This window comes from Urocitellus parryii, chromosome 11, assembly GCF_045843805.1.
Source record: "Urocitellus parryii isolate mUroPar1 chromosome 11, mUroPar1.hap1, whole genome shotgun sequence".
Classification (NCBI taxonomy): Eukaryota; Metazoa; Chordata; class Mammalia; order Rodentia; family Sciuridae; genus Urocitellus; species Urocitellus parryii.
The window spans coordinates 77,103,872-77,127,900 of record NC_135541.1 but is presented as its reverse complement, the minus strand read 5'-3'; the positions used below and the strand labels follow the sequence as shown (position 1 = coordinate 77,127,900).

Here is a 24,029-nt window from a genome sequence, read left to right as displayed (position 1 = left end):
AAGATGGAGACCAACAGTTATCTTCTGTGAGGAAGCCTTTGTTGAAGTGCTTCCTGTCTTCCTCTGAACCTGAGTAACATCATAGAAATATGAAACCTGTTCATTTAATCCTTATTACAGCCCAAGGGGATGACTGCTATTACTGTCCTTTCACCTGTGAGGAAAGCAGTGCATGAAGTGATTAAGTCATGGTCTCAAACTTCTGTCAGTATGGACCAGAGTTAGACTCAGGCAATCTGGCTTCAGAAGATGTGCTCAGTTCAACATGATAATATGAAATTCAGTCTTATTCCAAAGGGGTCATGTATAAAAGGAAAGCAAATATTTTTTACCCAGGTTTAATTTAAAAAGGGGGGGTATTTTTATTTTGGAAAGAGAATGATAACTCAATTTAAATTTTGCAAATGATATTCTTCAAATTTTTTGGAAACTTGCCATACATCCAGAGCCAGCTGTGTTAAGCCCCAGACTGGCCCTAATTTGTTACCTAGTTCCTTATCCCATAACAAGAAGTCCCCACTGAATATTATTAAAATATACATTTAAATATTGTATAAATATACATAAATAAATATATACATAATAAATGTAAAATATACACTTAAATAAATATTGATATGGCAATAATTCAGTATGCATTATAGAAGATTTCATACAACCCTGGAGAAGGGAGTTTAAAATTAAAATGTGTTATATAATAATGCATAGTAATTAGAGAAAGGAAAAAATAGTTTCATATTACACACCAAAATGAGTTTTGAAAGGGTAAAATAGGTATAAAAACAGACCAAAGAACATGTAGAAAAAAGTAAAACTGAATATTTACCAAACTTCTGTAATCAATTCTAAAAAGGAACAAAAAGGGAAAAGCAAACAAATAGATTTCTCTGCATAAATTAGTATAAACTGAAACTGAAAAAAATGTACAATAAAACTAGCATATCACTGTCTTATCACCATTGGAAAGCAATTAAAAAAATAAGATCAACAAATAGATTCATCTGCAAAAATTATGAAACCTAGCTACATAATACGTAAACCAAATTTGTAAAGGCTAATGATATAGACTTAGGGGAAAATGTAATTCATGTAGCAGTTGGTGCTTTTATATTATAAAAGGCTTAATTAAAATTTTAAGAAAATTTTTAAGAAAAACCATGATGCCACTATAGTCAGATAATTCACAAAACAAGAAAGACAACCATTAAGAAACAGAAACAAATTTCACACTCACTAGTTTTTGATAAAAATCAAAGGAAAGTGAAGGTTGTATATTTTAAGAGAGTATCAGGTATTGCTTTGAAACTGGTGATCTCATAAATATTGAGTACTTTGGCAATGTGTTCAAAAGAAATCCTATAATCTAAAGTCTTTGAATTAATTCTGAGTTAATAACACAAAATATATTTCTTAAAAATATGCACACAGAAGTTCACATTATAATTACTTAATAACCAAATAGCAATCACTGTAAAAACTTGGAAGCAATATGGAAAAGAAGCAAGTTAAATTATGGTATGACTGTTAGATGTAATATTTTAATGCCTAAGCAGCGATCTGGAACACTCCACATGATAGAAGGCAAAATGAGCACTCACTTGAGTCATTTTACAGCTTCATGACTTACACGTGAGAAATGATGGAAGAAGGACTCGGACTCGTACAAATATAGATTTTTAGAGTGCTGAGTTTATGAAGTAGTTGTTTTTTCTCCATTTGTGAACTTTTCTATTAGTTACTTTCCCTTAAAATTGAAAAGTAAAGAAAAAAATTATGCATATTTCCTATTTTATTTTGGTAATAAAGTGCTGTAAAGGTGCTCTCCATCTCATTCATTTCCTACCTTGGCAGAATATACTTTATCTTGTGGAATAGAATAAATTAGTAGGAAGGCACAGTATTTTGTTTAGCTGGAGGGGCATTTGCTTATCACCAAACAATTCTTAGCATTGTACCTTTTTAGTCTTAGTAACAGTTCTTACACTAAAGTACTAACCTGAGTCATGAAGTTCCTGATGATGTAAGCCTTATCAATAAGTTGACTAACCCATCTAAGACATGCTGAGATGTAAGATGGTCTGGGCACAATGGTGCACACCTGTAATGCCAACTACTTGGATGTTGAGGCAAGAGGATTGCAGATTGGGCCAGCCTCAGCAGCTTAGTGAGACCCTGTGTCTAAAAATTTAAAAGCCTGGAGATATAGCTCAATGATACATAAGCAGCCCTGGATTCAATCCCCAGTGTGTGGAGAGAGAAGAGAGAAAGAGAGAGAGAAGGAAGGGAGGGATAGATCGACGGACGGACAAGAATAATAACATAATTACATGTTGTGTGTCAAATGGTGATTTGCTTTTGTTCTTTTGTTTTAAGCCAACATTTTCTTGGGCTTCTTTTCACGTGTATTATCTTTACTGTTAGTGGCTCAGTAATAGTGACCATCAAAGAAATTTTTCCAAATACGTTTTCAATTGTAGGCAACTTAGCAGCCATAAATATTCATGTAAAAAATAATAAGTAAATGAAAATCAGTGACAAATAAGTTTTACTATGTAATAATATAATAAGGTAACCCTAGAAACTAAAAATTTTCTATTTCAGGTGACCTTCCCCATTGTTGGTGTGGGTTTGTTCGTGGATCACCTCCTGTTAGGACCTGGGTCTCCTGGCTTGTTGCAGTCTCATTGTTCAGGACTCTCTGCTTTGAACTCCTCAGCAGGAGCACCTTGGTTTCAACCCCTGTATTGAGTCATATGTGATCAGGTCATGGAGGCTGACATTTGTGCTCAGGTATCCTCAGATCCTGTGAGCATTCATACACACAAACGGTTGTCTCTTTAGCCTCCACTACCACTGACCTTCTCAGGGTCTTTCAGTTGTCTTGCTCTGACATATAGCAGAGATCAGCAATCCGTGCTTTTTGACCTTCTTTTTGTGCACATCCCACCGCTCTAACCTTTCTCAGGTGAGGGAGGAGAAATTTCAGTCCCCTTCTTATGTCTGCTATCTAGCACAGTTAGCTGATACTGTGACACTGGATATTATTACATGCATGAAAATACCATTCTCTTTTAGATCCTTATATGAGGATTGAGTAGGAAATATATGGCATATGTTGTCTCTCTCTTTTTACCCAAAGTTATGAAGTGCAATTTTAGCTGCTTTATATGAAATAGAACTTCCTAGAATGTTTATTTATTTCTCAAGCCCTATTCATACTTAAAACTCATTATTATGAATTTTGATAAATAAGTTAAAACTGGATAGGTAGAATGGAGAGAAGAAAAATCACAGTGGAAATTAAAGTGAAATCAAACAAAACGAGGTGGAATAGAATTATAGCTAAGTATATATCAGTAGCAGGGATAGTATCCCTAAGAGAAGGAGGTTGAAAATGAGATTCTGAGTTGCCTAACAACTAATAAATACAAAAAGTAAAGTAATCACATATATATTCACAAGACCTAATGATGTTAACCAACGTAGAAGAACAACTCTTTCTGGTAGGCATCATTCAAGAAATATCTTTTTCATTCTGACAAAGAAGGTATTTTGTTCTAGAACCACATCTCTGATAATGCAATCACAACAAGTTTCATAGTGCAGTTCTTTTATTACATTGACAATGATCAGGGTTTTACAAAGGACAGTCCAGCTAAGCAGATCTCTAAAATGTCAGTCCTCGTGAGTAGATAATTCTGGGTCTACTGTCCAGTGGGTAAGGAAGATGCTGAAGACGAAGGCACATATACAGCTACTGGGTGCAGCAGGACTTAAAATTACAAACTACAATAAAATTCAGAATAAAAATCCTACAATGATATAATGATACTGCTGACACCGGAGGAGCACGGAAGAGAGATCACTTCTAACTAGAGAAATCCAGGAATACAGGCAGGAGCCTCTGAATCACAATTTGACAGAGGAGTCCTATTTCAGAAGATGAAATTCAAGAAGATTCAAGGCTGAGCAGAATGCACAGAAACCATAAGTGTATCCACGCTGCTGAGACAGGGCATGGGGAGCCGTGCTGTGAAAGATGGGGCTGCAGAGGTGAATGAGGTCAAGATCATGGGCATATGTTAACTTAAGCAAACAACCAGGAACTCACTACACAAGAGGAAGAGCAGCTCTTGTTTATGTAATAAGCTATTTAAGGCTTTCTAGAAGAAATAGCCATCTCGTGGGTGGCATGTTGGAGGGTAATTTGAGTGGGAAATGCTACTCAGAAAAGATTGACCAAGACTCAATTAAAATAGGCCATGTGGGAGAAGTTCATGGCCTCAAACTAGGGAAGAGCCATGAATGAAGATGAAGGAGAAAAGTGGGTGGAAGGGAGATGGAAGTTAAGAAATGGCTGCACTTGGTGACCAACTAAGGGAAACAAGAAAGATGTCAGAGATCACACTAAGGTTTCTAGAGTGGGTCTGAATGATTAGATCAGTAAAAGGATGACAGAGAACACAAAGAGCAGCTGAAAATGTGGGTCTAGTACTCAGCAAGTGAGCGGTGCCTTTCAGAAAAATATCCCTAGGTTTCCACGAATGCTCACAGGATGACAGGTCCTCAAAGAGCACTGCTACCAACAGTGGCCTGGGCAAAGTCTGGGTGGGCTCCAGTGGTATAGGACAATAAAATTGTGGGTGTGATTTTTTGTTTTAATCTCTCTTCCATTTATACTTTACATTTATGTCTTTCCCTCCTTTCCAGTTAATATTATTCTGCAGCATTCAGAATTAAAATATTGTTTCAGGGACGAGTGACTTTAATCTTTAATCAGAAAGAAGCAAAAACAGAAACAAAACCCTAGTAGCATCAAAGTTGCCATAGCACATGCCCAGACTTGTATTCATCGTTAAAATAGAAGGGCTCCAATTCAGATTTCGAGACCTGATATACTGTAATGTTCCTGCCACGCAGGCAGGCAGCAATCCCTCCCTGAGTCCCGTAAGAGCACTTTACATTTTCTTCCCATCTTTCAGCTCATAAACATGTTTCTCTTCAGAACACACACCATATGCCATTGGAAAAGGGTTGTAAAGTTTTATAGATATATTTGAGAGTATTATAAGAGTATAATAAAGCAAAAATAATGCAAAGGAATGGGAATTATTGAACAATGGAATTAAAATATTAGGCACGGATAACTCTAACCACATTTGGCTTCTGTTTGTTTGTGCAACTCATAAAAACCCAGAACTCTTGTTTAGTTCAAAGATATGAAGCCTTTGAATCAGGATTTTAAAAACAGAAATCAGCCATTGCTATACTTTCTTGAAAGCCTGTATGCCAGGCATCAGTAAGTGAGAGCTAAAGAGTGTATGAGTCTCTATTATCCTAAATACCATATAGATGTAGAGGTGAAAATGTATTCTTTTTTGCACCCTTGGGATTTTTCTATAATTTCTTTTTCAGAAGGGATACATATTTAACTGTAATTTAACTAGTTTTTCTACCAGTGAGAGAGAAGTTGAGGATATAAAATATAAAAACTAACCCCTCATACTGAGGAACATGTATTCCAACGTAAATCAACTTTCATTTGCTCAGTTACTCATTCATTAAGCATTTACTATACACACTGCAGCAAAATTGGTTCAGGCAAGATCATCATTCCACACAAGGCTTATCACTGTAATTTATAAGATTATGTATGAAAGCTAATGACCTCTATTTGATATATTTTTTCCATAATCCAAGGAGATGTCCAAAAGAGCATTGTTGTGAGTTGTTTCACAAAAGAAGAATACAGAGGGTCAGAAATGGGGAAAAAACAGTGACAAAGAACTCAAGAGAACTAGGAAAATATGTTTCTAGTATAATGGTATCAGAAAGATGTCTGTGGGAAACTACAGTAGAGACTAATTATTGGGATTGTGAACCTGATGTAGGAAATAGAGCTTACTAGGGATGGGGGGAATTGGGTTGTCAGTAACCTTTCCAGCAACTTTCCAGTTGTGCTTGCAAGGACAATCATTCAGAATGTCATAAAACAATAGGGAAAGGTACATGGAACAGGGGGAGGGGATTCATAGCTTCACAGAAAAAAAGTTGCAGAAATAGTATGCAGGAAGATATAAGAAGACTCAATCAATGAGGGAAACTTTAATAAGCCCCTTTGCCTACAAAAATCTAACTTTGTACCCTAAAATGACCCTTGACAATCTGGACTCAGGCTCCCATCCCAATATGCTATACCAGCATTGCAATTTTATTTTTTCATAATCTGAACTTGACTTGGCCTTTTTTCCATAGTTTACATGTACAGTTTTCTTCTTCTCCTTTAGTATTTCATGACTTTAAATGTAGTTTCTTCTCATTCTGAAATGTCCAGATTTTGCATATACTATAAGGCCTGCTTTATCCCATTCTGTGATGCCATCTTCTAGATGCCTGACTGCTTTGTTTCTGCCTATCTTCCATTTTCTACCAGATGATCAGTCCCTTGTAGGCAACCTACAAGTATGATTTCTCTTGGGGTTCTTTGTACAACCCTACAAAGTACTTTATATATAATTAAAATTCAAAAATATGTGTTGAATGAATGAAAGACTGTCCCAATGGAGAAAGTCAGAAGAGTCCCAAAGAAACCATAAAATTTCCAGTGTGCTGTTACCAGGTTAAGAAAAAAGAATCCTGAAATGGGGAAATCATATGTGCAGAAAGCACAACTAAAGGAAAAATGAAATTGTAATTACCCATTCTCCCATTCAGTAACTCAACTAATGTATTTTGTGCCTCTATGTGACAGGCAATATGCTAATATTACAAAATCCTATCCTTGCCCTTCAAGAAGCTAAGCATGGGGGAAAGTAAGGGTAATGTAGGAAATTTATGAATGGGATAATCCCAGGACTTACAGTGTGAGTGTTAGTGAGAAGTACTTCTTGGCTATATCAAGATAAAACCTAGAAAATAATAGGGATTCCCCAGATTAAGGATAGAGGAAGGCGTTAAAAAAAAAAAAAAAAAAAAAAAAAAACGGAGAATAGCAAATACTAGCCTGAGGAGCAGAATATGAAATAGAGTGTTTGAGAACTGCCATGAATTTTCTTTGGCTGTAACTTGAGTGTGGGCACTGGAGCAAGGGGGCCAGGAAGGCAGATCAAACCAAGTGCTGGTTTTATTAAGATCCAAGGCTTTCAACAAGACATTTATATAGAAATATTTTATAACATACAGATAATTAAAAATTTTTTGGAATGGAGACAAGTTAGTCAGAACTTTTACATTTAGAAGTTCTACCTTAGCAGAATCAGGCATAGTAGCAAATACCAGGAATTCCAGTGTCTTGGGACGCTGAGGCAGGAGGATCTCAGGTTTGAAGCCAACCTCAGCAACTTAGTAAGACCCTGTCTCAAAATGAAAAATAAAAAGGACTGGTGATGTAGCTCAGTGGTAGAGCACTACTGGGTTCAAACCCAGTACCAAAAAAACAAAAAATAATAATAATCCACAGAAGCAAATTTATATCAAAGAGGAATCTTAAACTAAATCAGTTAGGAGCCTTGTACTGTCAGTGGATAAAAGGGCACTTTGTCTCAACTTCTCCAACTATTCATCATATAATACTGTATCTGTTAAGGTGAGAGCCAAAAGCACAATTCTGGAAAGACCCTCCCATATATGACAAATTTCATTCATATTTATTCTAAAAATTGAGAATCTCTCACAAGTCAGACCAGAACAAGGCTAAAGCTGATTACTATTAATCTTAAAAGGATTTGATAAGTCATTAGTAGACATTCAAAAGAAAGGAATGATATCCTTTTTTTTAAACTAAACAGACCTAGTTTCAACTACCTTAAGAGCTTCTATTTATATAAAAAGAATTTATTGCTGTTTCATTATGTTCAGTCTTCTTTAACAAAATATTATAAACCAAAGTGGCTTGTAAATAGCAGAAATATATTTCTTAGGTTCTGGAGGCTGGGAATTCCAAGATAGAGGTGCAACGTCCTTTACACTGAATCCTCATGTGTTGGAAGGAGGAAGGGACCTCTCAGGGCTCCCTTTTGTAAGGGCACTGGGTTTGCCTTCATGAGCTCATCACTTCTCAAGGATCCCATCTCCTGATACCATCACATTGGAGGTTAGGATTTTAACATATAAATTTGGAGGAACATAAAAATTTAGACAACAGCAATTATTTTTCATGGTTGATTCTGGCCTGGTCTGTAAATTGTCTCTTAAGCCCCAGGTCTACACAACCTTTCAGCATATTTCTCATAATTACATTGTTACGATTTAAATATTAGGTGTCCCCCAAAGGCTCATATGTGAGAAGATGGAAAAAGGGTTAGAGGTGAAATGACTGGTTATGAAAGCCTTAACTCAACCAGTGAATTAATTCTCCATAAGGATTAACTGAGTGGCAACTGAAGGTGGGTAGGGTGTGGCTGGACGAGGTGGGTCATTGAGGTCCTGCCTTTGGGGTTTATGGGGTTTATGCTTTTAGATCTGAGCTTAGTTCTCGTTCTCTCTCTCTCTCTCTCTCTCTCTCTCTCTCTCTCTCTCTCTCTCTCTCTCTCTTTCTCTCCTTCCTGGAACCCTGTCCCCAGATGGTTCCTCTGACACACCCTTTGGCCTTGGTGTTCTGCCTCGCCTCAGGCACTGAGGAATGGAATGGGCCATCTATGGATGGAGACCTCTGAAACTAAGAGCCCTCAACTAAACTTTTCCTCCTTAAAATTATTCTTGTAAGGTCATTTGGTCACAGTGACAAAAAAAAAAAAACCTGACTAAAACATATATGTTCTAAAAAGTTAGCTTTAATACTAGGAATTCTCTATCACAAAACAGGTCCGAAGTTTACTGAAATTTACTTACTTAATTAAGATGAGTGACAAAAGAGAATTAGGATATCCAAGATGTAACTTTTTCTTTTGGTTAGTTTGTTCAGAAAAATAATGTCATGTAACCAAGATAATATTTTGAAAACAGAATTTGCCCACATAAAATAGGAGACGTGCTGATACATGTTCAATGTCTCTTCTCTAACCAATAGTTCTCACCCTAGTCGGGAGAAGGTGATTATCTTAGAACATTTTCCCTTTTCTGAAAACCTAGAAGACCTTGCCACTATAAGGTCTTGAAACCATTTATTACTTTCAAAAGCAAGTGGTTTCTTTTTTCCTGGTTAATTCTAAAAGAATTTTTTTTAAGATTTCAAAATTAGGACTAAAAATACGTTAGAGAATTTGTGATTTTACATTAAGTACTCATTTCCTCCACTTGTAACTCAGTGTGAACCTAGAGTTTCCCTTTCACTAGCTACTAGAAAAAGTAAGTACCATCTAACTTCACATGGAGGAGCCCAAGGGTTTGAGAGAATATTTATGGACCTTCGTTTAGCACATAAAATGAGTATAACTCATAAAGCAAAGAAAATTACTAAGAGAAGATTCAGATAACTGTCCTTTGTGGAGATGCACAAATATTTTTGGTGGGGGAAAAATGGGGTAGATTTCTCAGAGAATGCAAAGATACAGGGACATTTTAGTAGCTTCTAACCTGTTCATTAGATTTCTCTCCATTGAAACCAAACAGTTTGTCTTTCATATCTTTCCAAATAGGAGGGATAAATTAAAAGTGGACAAAGAAGGCTGTATTCTTTCATCCTTGGTGCATATTGAAAGAAGTTGTAAAAATGCAAGCACAAATTCCTATGTGGGCAATGACCTATTGAATTTGTGCTCAGAGTATGTATCTAGTCCTTTAGTTTCTCTGGGCTGTTCCTTGAGAAACTTCTCTATATATTTACTCTTTCTTTTAAAAGTTACCGAATTTACAATGTTAAAGCATTGTAACCTAGTTAGTATCATTATTTGCCTTTTCTCATAACAAAGTACTAAAAAATAACCTAAAGGTTAGGAGATTTTTTAGTAGTGATTAAAATCTGTTTGATAAAGCAAATGACACATAAAATACCAGAAGTCTGAACTACTTAGAGCAGAATGTGGGTGGAAGGCATTTGCTTTGGTAAAAGGATAAGAGGTTCATTATGAGATTTTTCTCCTGGTTCCTACAGATTAGGTTTTGTGTCATTCTAAACCATAAATCCACTAGTTAATCAGACACTTTTACATAAAAATTAAGCATATAAAATACTTCTTCCAAAGTTTTTAAACAAAACAAAACTCAAGGAAAAATGAAATGCAAGGAACTCCATCTCAGTTTAAAATGCAGGGATGGAACTTCACAATGGCAGACCATATTTGGCGGGGACCCAGATTCATTATTGCACATTGACCCGAATCATCCAGGCTACTTCTGTATGCTGCAGGGCTCAGAACCTGCACAGTCCTCTGATAACTCAATAAAGGTGTCTGTCTAAACACAGCAGCAGTTAAATAGGAAATAGGGTACTTAGGATGTTGTAATGAAGCTAACAAAGAAAAAATGGTTAGAGATTAGGTAGAATATATAATAGAGAAATTAGGGAAAAATGAACAAGACAATAAAAACCAAAACTAAATGTTGATATACTTCATGTATATATGCTTATGTCTATTTTCTTGGTTAATAAATGCTCTTATCCATTTTTAAAGCATCTAGATCCATTGATTTTCTTACATTCAAAGGACCAATAAAAAAAATTTCATAAATAAGCTAGTATATAAATGTGATGCCAAGGAGCATATATATTTTTCTTCATATATTTGCTTTGTTTATCGAATTCAAAGGAACAGAGTCCTCTGGGCTATTGAAGGTACTATATTTCAAACTCTACTCAGCTAAATTTTTACTGTTTTTCTTAAATTTATTTAATAGTACCATTTCAGAGGACAATAAAGGGCCAAATCTCAAAGAACTGGTCAAACTCAACCTTAATGTTAGAAACAGAATTATTAGGAGTAATAAATTTTGTCCATAAGAAGCATTGTAAGCTTTTGTATGTATATTGCAGGGCAAATATTTTTCTTCTGTGTAAAAATATCCAACTTTCAGAATTCAAATGAGAACTTACATTGTTATTGTTATTGTTAGCATTTGAAATTTCCATTTATGCTTCATTAACTGAAAATTCAGGTTTTATTGTTAAAACTTAAATATTCCGGGACCATGTTTTACTATTTTTTGGATATGTGATGGCTGAGCTATGCTTTGAAGATATTAGAAGATGATCTGATCTAGCTAAGTTGAATACAGAAGAAAAATATGAATGTATAAGTAGACTAATATTTTATTTCACTGTTCAGAGCAGTGCAATTGAATTCTTTCTAAAAATCAATTAAAGTAGTGTGATCATCCCTTAGTCTTACAATGGTCATACTCAGTTCAAGATAGTTTGTAAATATTCAGAAAGAAGCAAAAAGGTAGGAAAGAGTTAAGAGGGTTTTTTTTTCACTAAATGGATAAAATAAATGATATAAGGAAAGATTAAAGTATTTTTTTTAACAGTAGATTGTTTCAACAGTGTGCTTGCTTACTATCTTCAGGCCTAAAGTAGGCTGACTTTTGATATTGCCATATGGTATTTCTCTGCACATATAGGATGGAACAAGACAATAAAGTTGGTTTTAATTAAGGTAGAGAAGTTTGATTGGAAAAATTCTTAACAATTCAGATTAACAACAGAAAAAAACAGTGACTAAGATTAGATGTGGAAGGTCTTTGAAAAAAAAAAAAAACAATACATGATTACTTTAGAATACTTATATTGCTTAAAGGTTAGGGCCAGATGCATTCCATAGTTTTTAAGCTTTACAGTTCAGTACTCCCAAATATTTATCTGCTTGCCTAGTTATATTCACCCTGAGCCCTATCACCACCACAAAAACAAAATGAAACATCCTGACTACAGCATAGACTTCTGAATTCAGTTTCCTTAAAAGCTTTCAATGATTTCCCAATAAAATAATACAACATGTAAAACCCAGTTTTCAATATAAGTTTCCACCTCTCTTTCTAGAATTATCTCCCTTTTTAACTTGCCCTCCATAAACATTCACAAGGCAAGTGAACTATTTTAGACTAATGGCTGTCCCCCACATGCATTCTCCTCTTCTTGACACCATTCCCATTACCTTGAATGCCATTTGTCTCATGTTTGCTGCTGAGAACATTGCAGTGCTTCATGATTCAAGGTGATCTTTTGGAAAACCCTCCCCGTCTTCCCATAAGTGTACTTTATGCCCTGCTCTGTATTAAAAACCTCTCTCTATATATAGGATAGAATAAGATAATAAAGTTGGTTACAATTAAGGTAGCACAGTTTGATCAGAAGAATTCTTAACAATTCAGATTAACAGTACTACAAAAGTGATGGACAAATTTACAAATTCCCTAGATCATAAACTATTTATAGACCTAGGCCAGGATGGTGTCTCCCTTGTGGTACCAAGCCTGACACCTATGTTGTAATAGTCCTCATTGAGTTCCTTGCTTAAAGTGTATTCGACAAATAGCTGACCCCTTGTTTCAAAACCAAACCAAATGGGTTTGACTGAGCCACACAAAAGTCCCAGGATTTGACTCTATTTATAAATCCACAATTGGGCTAATTTCTTGTTCTGAGTTTGGAGAGTTGGGTTTCCTCTTCTCCTGTAGTGGGTTCAGATCTTGTAGAGAGCATAAGGTTTCTGAGAGCAAGACGTGGTTTTCTTTCCAAACACAGTCACTATGGAATTCACATGCAATAGCCCCTCTACATAGGATCCCCATCCTAGGGTCAGAACAGAGGTAAGCTGCCACTCCTGCACCCAAGAGACAATTTGCCAGAAGTGACCCTGTAACAATGTTTTTTGAAACATATTTATTGAGTTCCTACACTATGTCAGAAAACTGTTTCAAATTCTGAGGGTAATTTAGTGTACAAATATCTTAACTTAAAATCCATTGGGATGGGAATAGGCCATAAACAAGTAAAATATAACATGAAATTGAAAATCTTAAGTGCTAAGGGGGAAAAGGTTATGGAAGGGATAAGGAAATGGGAATCAGCAGGAGGCAGGGAAGAATTTCAATTTAAAGGAATAGTTAGGAAAGTTCCCAAGAAGAAATTGGCATTTGAACAAAGATTCATAGAAGCAATTGTCATGAGATTCCTTTTGCAAAAGCAAGCAGATCCTACCTCCCCGTGGGCTCCCACCCTGCATGTCTGCATCATGGTATGGACTGAAGGGTGGTGTCCAGTTGGACTTTCTCCCAATTATAGCATTGTACTCAGAATAGTCTTGAGTTTCCCCTCTGGGGCTTATTCTGAATTTCTGAAAATACAGAGGAGAGAAGAAGGAAACCATAGTGGTTTTCTGGTGTCCTGACAGAAAACACAGTCTTGTTCATTATTTAGAATCCTCTCCAGCAAATAATCATGGTGAAATAGCCTCCATTTACTAATATTGTCAGCCTTCACAACCAAATACACACTCAGGCACTTGGAATTTCATTTTAGTAGAGTTGCACAAACATCTTTAGCAAAGCTAACAAACAGTGCAGGCTGGGTTTCTTTTCTCCCTGGAGACCCTGCACATCTCTCCATCATACTGAGCTCACATTGCTTTCAAGAGGAGCTTTGCACTCACAAGAAAAACACAGGGGCTTAGTATGTGACCCTTGGTTTTTATAACCATACTACTAACAAAAGGAAGAAACAATGCTTTTTTTACATATTCGCATTGACAGGAATTGGCTGTTTTGACAAGGGAAAGTCATGGCATAGGATTTTTTAGATAAATTAACAGAATGAAAGTGCTAAATTAAAATTGCAACATTGATTTCCTTTTTAGCTCAGCTGTGCATTATATAAAAGGGTCAGAGGAAGGATTTATTATGAGCAATGAGTCTCTGTCGCCCACTAAGCACTAAGAGACCAGTGTATAAAATAAAGTTGTCCATTTCAGATACCCTTTGTCTTCAAGGAAAGCTGTCTAGGTGGCCCACGGGTGGCAAAGGCACTGAAAGGAAATGGAAATTGATAATCGGTGCTGTTAGGCTGATTCTCTGTATGTTCAATTCATATCCTTTTGAAAAGAAGAGATTAAGATGAAACCTCATTGAGGAATACACATTTTGAAGAAAATAGAAACAAAGGTTCTGCAAGGCTATTTCAGTTGGTGTCAAATGTGAGAACAAGGCGACACAAACTTATACGAAGAAAGGGCATTAGCAAAATCCCCAGACAAAGAAGGAGCTAATAGCAAATATATGCAGCCGTCTTTGTGGATGCTCACAGGAGAAGTGGTACAACTTGATTTACAAAGGGCCTGGATAATTATTTGTCACTTGGAGCCAACCCTGCTTCTCCCTCTGCAGAGGGCAGGCACTGACCATCTGCGTGTCTTCATTTTGCTTTTGTGTGGAGGAGAATCAGCCACATTTCTGCGTCTGGTAAGCTTTGCATGAAGAGATGTTTGAAGCACTGGCTTTGTTTTGTTTTAAATCTTTAAACTGCTCCCTGAGCTTCAGTCAGAGGATTACTGCACATCTAACCACAAATAAATTGAAATATCAGTTGAAGGGAGCGCATGTTGCTCACTGATGGAATAATGGACGGCAGGTGGTAGAGGTTTTGTTTTCAGAAAAGCACAGGAGGCGAGAAGTGACAAGAGTGATTTTGTGAGAGGGCTGAAACTGTCAGGATGAAGTCATGGGGGTCAGTAGTTCCTGAGCTGACCTTTTTAAACAAACCCTGAGAAGACCTTTCACTGGATCCTCACAGCAGTAGTGCATTCATGCCAGAAAGGTTGCCCCTCCCTCCGGATAGAGGGAGTCTTAACAAAAAGCATATTTTCTATGATAGGGCCCATGTTCACTCACAGGGTAGCCTGACACTCCCTCTCCTGTCAGCCTGTGACACGCGATCCTAACTGCTCACCTGTTCTGCCACACACACACCGGCATTTGAGTCGTCCCTGATCACCTTTCCGCAGCCTTTGATATCATCTTCTTGTCAAATCATGGAAATCAAGGGACTCTCTGCAAAGCAGGACACTCGTGTGCTAATTTCCATGTCATTGCCTCAAATGGTCTTCTAGCACACAGAACTGTTGCCTGACTTCTAGGGACATGCTGAAGTGCTGGGGCATGTCAGATAGATAGAATAAGAGTTCACTTCTTAATGTTTATAAGCCAGAATTATAAAATGCTAAACTATAGATCTTCAGTTCAAATGCTGTTCTGTTTGGGGGCTATTATGTCACTAGAAATCACAATAAATCATGCACCCCCTGTGCTCTACAATGAATGTTTTTTTGTTTGTTTGTTTGTTTTAGAATTTCCAATACCCGAAACTAAGAACCTATTGTCTTTGGAGCCTGTGAAAAACAATGAGATGTTTTTTTTTCCCTTCATTACTAAATGATATTATATTATCTATCAATTCTCATTATAAACTTTTAAACAGGTAACAGAGTTTTCCTTCCTCAGTGTTATGGTTTGGATCTTGAATGTCCTCCAAAGTGTCATATGTTCCCAAAGCAGCAATGTTCAAAGGGGTGGCTTTTGGGAAATCATATGGATCATGATGGCTCTCAGCTTATCAGTGGATTAGTCTATAAATGGACAGCCAAATGGGCCACTGGGAGGTGGGACCTGCTTGGAAAAAATTGGTCTGGGTCAGGGGTGGCATGCTGTGGAATAGTTTATCTTGTCATGGCCCCTTCCCCTCCTTCTCTTTCTCTCCCTCTGCATCTTGGCTGTCTGGAGCTGAGCAGCTTTCCTTTGTCATACCCTTTCACCATGATGCTCTTTCTCACCCCAAGCTCACAGCTATGGAGCCAGCTGACCATGGCTGAATCTTCTGAAACCATGACCCAAAATAGAACTTTCTTCCTCTAAGTGTTTTTCTCCCATCTCATCTATAACACAGTTGTGCCAGGGCAATGGAGCAGGTTGCAGACAGACCAAAGAATGTGCCTAGAGATAGCACTGGAGACATGATTTTGGGGACAGACTTTCAAAAGATTAGTGACAGCTCCAAGAAAAGTTCAGTGGTTACAGACTGACAGCACCTCCGTCCCTCAACAGTGCTTTGCCAAGCAGTGTCTGCCTCCACTCCCTCACAGTTTTTTGTCCACTGCTGGCCAGCTGGACAGGTGACATGTGTCCTTTCCACAGTGCCCTCAGTTCCATACCCATCCCTGCTCAGAGTATGGTTTTATATCTTCTGCTGCAGAAGCAGTGATGCCATCAACATTAGCTTGCTTAGCTTGCTTATATGACCAGCAGCCCAAGGAGCAACTGTCCTGGTGTGCATGCTTGGTTTTTGGGAACAGAAAGGGGGCATTCAGGGACATGGTGTTTCACTGTCCCCTTTGCTTAAAGGATGATGCATCAGGCATTTACCACAGTGATGGCAAGCTGACGAACATACTCACATACATAAAAGGCATCCATTGTGGCAGCTCTGCTTCTTGCTGAGGTAAACATGCAGATCTTGAAATCAGAGCTCTCCAAAGTTCAGCACCTAAATTACAAAACTTCCTTTCACAACTGGTATGGTAATTTTCTCAGTAAATTTGTGTCCTCAGATGACCTGGTCTAAACCACTAAAATGTGAGTTGCCGAAAAAAAAAAAAAAAAAAAAAAAAAAAAACAGTCTTTTTAAAAGGTTGGAAGGTGAGGCTAATTTGATTGTAAACCTTGGAATTTGTTTCTTTCCGCTTGGCTCTGTGTACTTCTCTAAACTTTGAGTAAGAGGGCAATTTGGTAGATGATTCCTGGGATAAGAGTTAATTATTGAGTCTGAGCATATCATCTGAACATCAGCAAAGTCTGGGGAATAATGAAAAAGAATGGGAAAAGGAAAGAAAAAACAAAAACTGACATTTAAGAAGATAAATAAACAATGTTACAGGTTTAGTATCCCATATCCAAAATGCTTGGGGCCAGAAGTGGTTTAGGTTTCGAGTTTTTCACATTTTGGAGTATTTGCATACATATAATGGGATGGGTCCCAAGTATAAGCACAAAATTCATTTGTTCTTATAGACCTAATACATACAGTCTGAAGGTAATTTTATATGTTTTTAGTGCCCTGATGTTTTGACTATGACCCATCATCTGACGTGATGTGTGGAATTTTCCAATCATGGCATGATGTTGGTACTCACAAGATTTAAGGATCTAGGAGCTGTTCACCTTTTGTATTTTCAAATTAGGGATGCTCAACCTGCATTATAAAAACTTAAAAGTGGGGGAAACTAAAAATATATTCTATCAGGACAAAAAAAGAACAATAACCTCAGATATAGGAGAGAATTAAAGAAATAATAAAGCATTATGTGTATTCTTTGGCAATAAAATCCAGAGGGAGGAGCAATCCCTTATCAAATAAAAACTATCAAAATTTTGAAACTGTGTAACCAATAATCACTGACAGAATTAGAAAACAAATTTTAAAATTTAATATTAAAATTATTTCACACAGTTTTGTGTCTGAATAGTTGACAATTTTATCAAATTTTGTTATTTAAAGAATTCTAGCTGATAAGAAGACACAGAAAAATTCCCATTAAATTTATGAACCAATATCAACCTTAATACCAACATATAATAATAGTACAGCAAAAAAAAATGTGGACCATAATTATAGTCTGTTTTTCCAATCATAAATAACATTTCAAAAGTTCTAAACAAAATATTAAAAACTGTTCTTTGTCATTATGATGAAACTAAAAGGTCCATGTACTATCTCTACAATGATTCTTTTTTTCTTTTCTAATTGTCTCTGTGCTAACTTTACAGACCGTGGATCAACCCTAGTACATAGGTTGAATCAATGCATGAGAAGAATGACAATTGCCTAACCCAGCTTCTGCTAACTATTTTTTACAGTTATACCAATAATGACGCTATGCTTTGTCTATGGCTCTGAAGTGATCTTTCAGTGAAGATTTCTCTGGAAAAAAGTCCATCCCTCCATACACTCACATATGCTTGAAAGCAACATAAATGAGTGACATTGGATGATGAAAAGGCATTCAATCAATGAAGGGTTTATTTTGAAAATAAATAGGGTTGTAGGGTTAGCACATTCACCTCTCTCCTTATGGTTTTTATCCTAGGGAGAGCACAGTTGTTTGTTCAAGCATCCTCTGGGGTAGACATCAGAAGACAGGAGCCAAAATCGGTACTTCATCTGCACTATGAAACAGTGTCTGGAAGGAGATGATATACAGAAGTTAACTTTGTGAGAAAAGCTATCCATTTCTATAGTAGATCCACAGTTTATTTCACACCAGTTATTTAAATCTGGGTTTGCTAAGCTTATGTCTGGGCGAGGTGCAGCAAGCCACCCTTTATAAGTTTCCCTTGGTGTAGTCAGTTTGGGTCTTCTCAGCAGTGAGTCAGCTACAGGGATCAATGCCAAAAAAAACCCTGTAGGTGCTCAGTAATCATCAGTTTAACCAGAGGACTGTGCAGCCTTTCATACCACTTCAGAAGACTCAATATCGGGCTGGGATTGTGGCTCAGTGGTGGAATGCTTGCCTAGCACGTGTGAGGCACTGAGTTCGATTCTCAGCACTGCATATAAATAAACAGAATAAAGTCCATTGACAACTAAAAAAAAATTTTTTAAAAAAGAAGACTCAGTATCTGCAGAGTCTCCACAGCTACTTTTTCTAAACTTCAGTATCATGTATGGTAGGACAAATCAGTTAGTTTTCTTTTTGACTCTTTAACATCTGTCTTCACTTACTTCTTTTTCAGTGCAATTTTCTTCATGTGCTTTTGTCGCTTGCTTTCAGAGGAAAATGAATTTTTTTTTTGTAACAGGGAATGAACTCAGAGGCACTGGACCACTGAACAATATCTTCAGCCCTTTTTTGTATTTTATGTAGAGACAGGGTCTCGCTGAGTTGCTTAGCACCTCACTTTTGCTGAGGCTGGCTTGAACTCTCTATCCTCCTGCCTCAGCCTCCTGAGCTTCTGGGAATACAGGCATGTGCCACTGCACCCAGTGGAAGATGACTTTTTATAATGCAGTTGCAATTGGCTTTTCTTCATGTATATTTAAGTGTGACTATGACATAAATATATAATAAGTATTATTTATGCCATTTATACTTTAAATATGTGCATATGTTTATATCTAAGTGCTAGGGCTTAGTGAAATATGCACATCCATTTTAAATGCTTGGTGAGGTAGGTGATACCACCATGATTATTCAAAGCTCATAAACTTCCAGTCTTGAAAATCTCTCTCTAACTGCTGATTATAGATCCTCTAACTTTTTATCAATACCTTATTTTTGCAGTGCCAGTATACTGGTTGCTACTGCCTCTAATCTATACCCAGTATTTACTTCACCCTGTATAAATTGGCTTTATCAGTCTAGCGAACTCTCCCCATGCTCACTGAATTTTACATGAAAAAGACTATAAAAAATATTACCAGCTAATCACAAATGTTCCAAAAATAGGCAAATCAGAACATAGTGTGGGCAGTGCTTAACTGTATGGTTTGTTTCAACTCTTCATTTTTTCTGGAAGTGCAAATGATCCTTGCCACCAAAGATCCTTCTGGAGCCATGATATTTAGGGACATTTAGGAAATTGCAGTTTACATAGCTCACCTTTGGAGGGACAGTTTTAATTCTGTGTTATGTGTCTAAATATTTTCACATGTATATCTTCTAACTGTACGTCTTCTTTGATTAACAACAAATGTAAAAGAACTCAATAAAAGCTAGTAGAATAGTTTCAATGCTTGGAAAGTTAGCATTACTTTTTAATTCCTGGAGGATATTAATTTGCCAACACACCATATAGAACTAAAATTTAAGAGTTTCATATTCTCAGAAATAAAAATCTATGTCCTCAATATATATAGTGCCTTACTGGAATGAATATTTCTCATTTATTATGTATTTAATCATATTTGAGAAGTAAGCCTGAGGTCTGCTTATCATATTTCTGTTTAGTCATTACCTAGGCATTCCCCCATAACATAGATTTTCTTGATAGCTACTATTTAAATTATAATTTCAAGCTCATATTTTAAAAAATAAGATAATGATTATGACCATCAAAATAATTATAATTTTATTCCTTCATACAGGTTTTAATAACATTTCCCATTAGTGTGTCTTTCAAGACAGTATTTGTTTTAAAAATATTTCTGATTATAAAACTAGGAAGATGTACTTTCCTTAAAAAGTCTCTAATCACTTCTCAGAGATCCCAATTATGTGTGTACATAAACCATCATTTATTAAACTAAATTAGGAATCATACTGCATATACTACTCTGATTTTGTTTTTTCTTTCTCTTAAAAATATATTATGGAAGCATCTTACATACTTCTTATGGTCCTTCTGAACTTAATTCTCTTTTCAATGGCCACCTAAGATTTTGAGAAATGAATACCAGTTTAGAAAATCTGCTATCTTGAAACTTTTAAACAATAAAATTGAAATCTCTTTTGATGTCAAACCAAAGAACTCCTGTGGGCCAATTCTAGGCTCAAGGACTTTTCTCTCAATCACAAAATGGTACAAGATCACATGAAAAAAGTCAGAGCCCAAGACCTCTCCCCAAATTGAGCTCTCATCTTTAATTCAGCATGTTGACACAGGACATGGAGAAAGCAAGTGAGCAGTGAATCTCCCAGTGTCATCCTGTGTAGTAGAACCCAGCCCATTGTATAGGCATGATGGTTGCTTTGGCCATAACTCAGAGAAATCCCATTTATACTTGGATCCCTTTTTTTATAAGTAGTGAATAGGTTGCATTTAAATTATAAACTTGGAAAGAAGAGATAAAAGGATTACTGAGTATGAGAGATGAATGACAAAAAGCAGTAAAGCCTATGCGATCAGAAGGATAAGTCCTGCGGTTCCTCTGACATAAGAGATGGATTACAATAGCTCTGAAGTGGGAGATGGTTTACTTAGGAATTTAGCTGTAATTTGCATTTAAGGAGTCCATTACTGTATTCACATACACAGTTCCATCATGAATATATAGTATCTGCTTACGATTTCATTGATTTTAATAAAAGACATTATCATTTTTGAAGCATTCTTGTTCAGGGAAAACTTACCAACTTTCCTAGGACTGTTGGCTGATGTAACCTACAAAATTCTTTAGATGGCATAATGATGCATCTTTTTTATATTATCCTGTGTCACTTTCTCTCTGTGGCTCATTTTGACCTAGAAAAATTGATTCTAAGAGGCAGGACTAGAATTAACTCTTGCATGTAGATCAACAATTTCTCCTAGAAATAACTAAGTTTCAACTATTTGGAATTGCTTATGCAAAGAATTCATGCAGGTATACAAAAGGGAAATCATGTTCCCAAAAAAGTCACAACATCATGATTTTCTTTGAAAGGCCTATAGTATTTTCTCTTTGAGCTTATAGTATTTTCTCTTTGAGCTCATATTAGACAACCTAAATACATATGTACATATTTTTAATTAAAAAAAAAACTTTTGGCATTCCATTCCTCTAGAGTAGATATGGAGGGTAAAATAGAGTCAATAAACAATGAAGACACATATTTCAGAAGCTTTCCTAAGTGGACCTAAATCAGTTGTGGTTTCTCCTATCACCTTCTCTTTCTTTAAGATAGTGAGTGACATATTGTTTTCTGGGACAAATCTAGAAATAGAACAATATTTATACTCTGGTTTTCTCTGATAACAAATTTTTTGAAATTTTACATTTCTAAAATTTGGACTTGAATTTATTAATAGGATTTTAGAAATGATGAGATAATTTTCACATGCATTGCTCTAAGGAAATAAGATGCCATTATTATGGTAACTAACAATGATGAGAAAGAATCCAAGAACTTATCTAGTAATTGGAGAAAATAATGCATTTTTTCAGTTCTAAACCATGCATTTTTTTCATGATTTAATATCTTTGAATCAGAACAACTTATAATAGATGGCATCTTCAAATTAACAGATACTGAATTTGAAAGGGTGTTTTTAATATCTTAAATAATTTATTTAGCTTATGTTTTTTTCCTTACTGTAAAAATAAGAATGTGTGTATGCCTGGCATGGTGGCACACACCTGTAATCCCAGAGCCTCCAGAGGCCAAGACAGAGGATTGTGAGTTCAAAGCCAGCCTCAGCAAAAGCAAGGCACTAAGAAACTCAGTCAGAACCTGTCTCTAAATAAAGTACAAAATAGGGCTGGGGATGTGGCTCAGTGGCTGAGTGACCCTCAGTTCAATCCCTGGTACCCCTCACCCAAAAAAAATATGTGTGTTAGCATCTTAAATGTAATGAACTATAGTGTTGTGCTTTCGATCTGTAATAGATAAAAGTAAAATTCTTCACTGTTTTGATAGTACTTGTAATTGGTATTCTCTTACATCTACATGGACCCTCTCCCGAATAAATTTCCCTAGCTGAAGAAAACACATTCTTTTGGGAAGACTTTCAAAAAAGGAAATTCAAAAATCTCATCCTAATTCTACACAGAAACTCACTTTTTTATATCTAACTAATGGGGCATTGGGCTAGGTCGATTAGTGAATCCACAGGTAATTCCCCAGAACTCAATTTACTCATTAAATTTACTTCCTCCTCTATCAAATGCATTCTCAGAGCTTGAGGAATAACCAATTTGTTAACCTGTCACCTTTTCTAAGACTTATCACATATTCTAATGTTTCCTTTCTAATAGTCAACAATGGGAAAAAAATCCTAAATGAGAAACAATACTATAAGAACTCAGATAATCCCTAAACTGAATAACCATCCCTGGATAACAAGTGATCTACTAGTCCTTAAAACTTTCTATAGTTTTTTTAAATATTGGATTATAGTGTGGGTGTTTACGTATTTAAAATATTCATCATATATTGTGTGTATGCATGTACACCCACAGTAAGTACATATGTATTTAATTACAAACTTAATATATATTAAAATGACTTTGTCCACAAGGTTCTGAAACAACTTACAAAGGCAAGAATGTGCTTGTAAAAGTTTCTTTCTGAGTTAATGGAGATGAAAGGAAAAGTTATTGAGGTTTGCAAATTTATTTTAAATAGATTCTTTAAGAATACCCACTGACCTACATTTATTGAAAGAAAAACAGTCAACTGCTATTGTAATTGTTATCCTGTCAAGTATTTATTAATAGACAGGCTGCTGTCATCTTTGTTTAAATGCTCTAAGTTGACAGAATTTCATTTACATTAATGGGTGGAAAGTCCTTTTCTTACTTGTCCAACAAACTAGAGACAAAGTGCCTGCCAATGTTTTAATTTCTTTTTCATGTTCTGGTTAGAGAGTGAGAAGAATGCTTTCACTCCACAGTGTCATGAATATGATAATCTATGGAAATCACGGAAAAGCAGGTACTTAAGTTAAGCATATACTGTACTACAGGAATCCCTGATGAATTCAAGTCTCTTCTGTTTAGAGAAGATGTTGTTGCCTGTGAAGTGACAGGCGGCCAGATGTTCATGAAGCAGCACAGTAATGGGCTCAGATCTGAGCATCTTCCCCAACCCCCAAAGACGACAGCATTTACTTTCGGGTACAGAATGGTCTTGCTTTCGTTCTTTGAACACTGATGTTTACATTTACTCTTCAACTATCAAATCTTCATTTTCTTAATTTTACTTATTTAAACATGTGGAGAACAAAATTACATAACTATATGAGCAATCCTGACTTTATAGAGTGCACGCCATCTAAATGTGAAATAAGCAATTCTCCATTCTGTTAAACATGCTTAACCCATTGACTCCCTTATAAATACTAAGGGGAAAAAAATGGTTGTTTGAAAGAATGGGGAATGTTTACTGTAGCATAATATCAAGCCCACAGCAAAAATATTCTAAAGTATGTATTTATTTTTTTATTTTTTTAAAGAGAGAGTGAGAGAGGAGAGAGAGAGAATTTTTTAATATTTATTTTTTAGTTTTCGGTGGACACAACATCTTTGTATGTGGTGCTGAGAATCGAACCCGGGCCACACGCATGCCAGGCGAGCGTGCTACCACTTGAGCCACATCCCCAGCCCTTAAAGTACGTATTTAAAATAAATAAATTGGGCTGGGTTTGTGGCTCAGTGGTAGAGCACTTACCTAGAATGCATGAGGCACCAG

General features: G+C 36.2%; 1 protein-coding gene across 1 annotated transcript in view; it reads left to right on the top strand.

Annotated features, from left to right (window-relative positions):
* Positions 1-24,029, top strand: part of Dpyd (dihydropyrimidine dehydrogenase) — an 803,780-nt gene that overhangs the window by 744,952 nt on the left and 34,799 nt on the right. The window lies entirely within an intron of this gene.